Consider the following 4,788-nt stretch of genomic DNA (forward strand, 5'->3'; position numbering starts at 1 on the left):
AATTTACAACCTGGTAAACCTGAAGAGAGAACTAGAATTTACATTTTATGACTCTGACTGACTGTCTATAAAGCCTTTACTATACAGACTATGGATAGCTAGGACATGCCTCCAACTACCACAAATCAATACATATGAATAATACAATGAATTACACGAACTACAACTAACTGGAGTCCCCAAAATAGGAGAACTCATCACCTGCTGGCTAGAAGCTGTAACTATCTGATTATGATGTATAGGCTACAACTGGTACCTACATTATAAGACAATGTAGCACATAGACATATATGTAGATCAGTACTTCTGTAATGTACTGAGTAAGTGGGGGTGAATGCAATAAGTAAAATTGATTAAGTACATAATCTTAATAAATGCATGCTAAGTGCAAGTAGACTCACCAAAAAATAGAAATAAACTAAAAGTTAAAGTATTTTTAAAATATAAGTAACAAAAATAATATGATAAAGTGGTGAATCACTACACTTATTTTCTAAAATCTTTACTTTTGTAGAATAAGTAGAATTGAAGTTGGGAAGCGATAAAACATGAATATTGTATGTAAATCTCAGGTAAAGACAATATGTTGTAAAACTGCACTGGGATCATGTATGGATACTGATCATAAAAACATGAACATGTAAAACAGAGAATGTAATACCAAGCATAATCATTTTTCTAAGATAATCTATAATCTGAAAAACTAAAGTCTGTATAACTTAATAACTAAAAATTTGTACACTTGGTCAAGCACATCTGAACTGAAATACATTGAATATTGTACTGAGACTATGGAAGCTAACTATAACCGACATACTCCAAATCTGCTATCGGGGTTAAAATTGTAACCCCAGTAGGAAGGGTGTTATACCTTGCCAAGGGTACAAATACTGACTAACAATGTGGATCCACAAGGCTAATATCCCAAAGGATAAGGGTGTTAAGACTAACTGATGGGGGACCCCTCAAAATCTATAATGGAACCATATATCTGGAACCTAGGGATTGCTACTAATGTCTCATGCCTAACTAATGGGGGAGACGCTATCCCTATGTTCACTCGATGCTAAGTGTTACTCCCAACTGAATGTCGTTGATACTGGACTGAACTAAATTAAATTCAACTAAACATACAACTGACATTGCTCATCATGGTCAGATCATACCAATTGACTAAATGATAATACTCATGGTTTAACTAAAATCATTTTTGAGATACTGAAATCATGTAAAATAACTAGGTATCGGGTGTTCAAAACCCACCGGCACTGAAAGATCACAAACAAGATGATAAAGCTTTGAAACTATTGTATGAGATTATGGTTCAAAGACACAAAATCATAGGAATTTCATCAAATACGTGAGAATCATGAAATTTATCATGGGAAGTCTTAGACATGTCAAAATAACATGATTACATAGCTAATTTCATAATTCAGGGATTCAACATGAAATCGAAAGGCTACAACATGAAAGTAAGTGAACTTGAAAAGGGGATCATGTTTACAGGGCTAAACACATGAGTTTAACAATTGACTTGGTATTGACCAACCATGACATGTAAGTTTGGGATTTGAATCACATAAAACCATAATTTACATGATAAAGCTAATAACATGGCTTGAATATAAAATTAGTGGGGAAACATGGATAAAAGTAAATATTAATGCACTTAAACCAATTAATCTCATGGAAATATCATAATTCAAGAATATGACTAATTGGGAATGAACCTTAATCACAAATCATGAACTTTAATTTTTAAAGTAAGTTTTGGGCACAAGGATGAGAGAGGATCCTTGTTCATAAACCCCACATACCTTAATTGATAGATTCTTGAAAAAAATTGACATTGAAGCTTGAATACTTGTGTTCTTGAGAGTACAAGCTTTAAATTTGTTCATGGGGGGAAGAGGAAGGGTTTTTATGTGAGTTGTTTTGAAGAAGATGGGCAAATAATGCCCTTTTGGGTGCTTTAATTGGTACCATAAATATTTGGGGCTAAGGGGAAAGGACCAAAGTGACACTTCACCCATAAGAAGCTAAAAAAGATTAGGAATAAGCTCCATTTTGTGTCCCTTATCACATTGAGAGAGTAACGCGTTGCCCCCTTATCTCGTTGAGAGAGCGACGAGCCACGGCCAAATCATGAACCCTTACTGTCTCACACAAAAAAGGTTATAATGTTTTGCCAGAGTATTAGATTAAGTATAAATTGGTATAGTTGGAAAGAGAACTCAATTATATATCATTTGGTGGGTGTTGAGCCAATAAATTGCACATACATAAAAAGTTATACATGATCAAAGTTGACCCTTGTAGAATTGAATACAGAGATTTTGCCTAATCAAAGGCTCTTAGCTCACTTTTTCTCTAAGTGATTTCTTTGGTAAGCACTTCACACGCTAGGATAAAGATAACGACAAATGTATTCACATATAAATCCTAGGATTAGAGCTTACACATGTAGGAATGACGGTTCAAAGTCTAGCCTAAAAATGCAGGATGTTATATTATCTCTTCCTTGGAATCATTCGTCCTTGAATAATGGATAGGAAATTATTGAAGTCTTATGAGTATGGAATGATGCACACATGAAATTTCTGGTAATGAAGGATATAGCTGAGCTAAAACATTATAACTTTCATCATGAAATTGATTTCTGGGCTGACTTGACTCTATTAATTGTAAGGAGCTGAATCATACTGAGAGTTTAGAACTTACTTGCAATGTTCATGATATGAACTTACATGTACAATGGCGAGGTAATAACTTATGCAAAAACAAATCATGAGACAATGAGACTAATATCGTGTAAGAGATACTACATTATTTGAGCTGAAATACATGAAAAATTGAGGTTATTCACTGAATACATATGAGCTGAATCATTACTATATAGCTAAATCTAAAAATGATGCATGAACTAAACTAAATTCATAACTTGCATGGACATGAATGAATTACCTCATGGAATATCCATATTCATGAAACTCTAGATGGTAAAACTAGGTAGAACGATGGAAAACCATAGGAACTTATTTGTCTAGCTACAAAACTAAGTTGTTGGATATACGAACTAAATTATACTAGAAGCTTATACTCAACTAGAATATTCTAAATAAGATATATGAGTAAGAAATCATAATATGGCAATAACTCTATAACATGGAATGTAGGTCTATGACATATAAGCTGGGATACCACCACTATGCCTAAAGTAAGGAAACTTCCACCGCTCAAGCTTAGCCCTAGGTCTGAGTTAAACTACATACCCTTAATAGTTCAAGCCTAACTCAAAATCACCATAGGGCTAGTTATGAAAACACATGAATATGAACTATGATCATAGGGCTGACTTGCAAGCCATGAGTAGATATCATGATGACTAAAGTACAAAACCTTGCATTGAGATAAGAATGACTCGGGTATATTTCTCCCTAGTATCATTCTACAACACACTGACGTCACTACTAGAATCTGAGAGCCTGGCTTGGTTTCTTATTCTATCATCTCCCCCTTAGCTTTAAGCCATCATTCTAAGTGTGTGGACACCTTCAATAAACTCTAAACTGAACTGCAAAAACTACACTCTAGAGCTCGAGATATAATAATACACATCAATACTAAACTCACCCTGAAAGACTGCACTTGAAAGTGCACAACCCTCTGCTAGTACTTTCTTCTGAGATACAACTCTTATCTTTCCATGGACTCAATAGTAACAATACAACAACTTAAACACTTAATAACTAGAATTTTTAGGATTATCACCGCACCATGATTTCACACTATCTAGAATTTTACACTCTTCTTTCAATTTTCAAAATCATCAAAGATTCAACTTAGATTCTAACACGTAAAATGGATATTCACAAACTCATAATGCACTATACAAACTTCCATCATAGCCTACTAATATCACATCTCTAAACTTATATTTTTTCCTAAATCATGAGAATTACCATTACACCAACATACCTAACATCAACAACATATAATTTTGAATCAACAAACTTAAATTCTGGCATACGCTTTTTCAAGCCTATTGGTTCACCTTTCATTCAACTAGATCCACGGATACATAATCTACTTTCATATGACACTATCCCCACTTTACTACTGCTAAACTTCTGGGTGCATGCTTTTAACTCTAGATCACATGCCATCATAGTATTATGAGAAATAATCTGATAGCACATCTAACTTCGGCTTAATGCATGATTGATAAATAAGAATAAACACTTTTAAGTTTTAGAACATTAGGGTACTGATGGGATACATTTGAGCCAATATACAAGTCCATAAATATCTATAGGGACTTTTTGAGAAGGCTCTATCTGTGGGAATTTGAGCTTGAATATTTTTGTTACCTTGAAAACAAGGTATAACTAGCATGAATAGAGCAACGTAGGAATTTGTATAAGTTTCTTAGAGAACACTTTCACTGCACGATCTGAGATATGAAAGAAGGGTAACATTTCTTAAATGCCATATATCCTTTCTAATAAAATTACAGACATCTCTATACTATTTTGTAAGACTCTACTAGACACAGCTTCATAGACACCCAAGGACACTTAAAACCTGTGCTACGATACCAAGTTTGTCACGACCAGAGACAAACCCCTAGTTGTAACATGGTTCTTAGAACCGCAAGTGATCCAAATCTAACCCATGAACTGGCATACTGCTTGAGCAACTGATTTAAAATATATAAAATAGCTAAGTTCGCTATGCAGAAACATAATCATAAGGAAATATGAATAAGCATAATACTAATAAAGT

This window comes from Capsicum annuum, chromosome 10 (genome assembly GCF_002878395.1).
Source record: "Capsicum annuum cultivar UCD-10X-F1 chromosome 10, UCD10Xv1.1, whole genome shotgun sequence".
Lineage (NCBI taxonomy): Eukaryota > Viridiplantae > Streptophyta > Magnoliopsida > Solanales > Solanaceae > Capsicum > Capsicum annuum.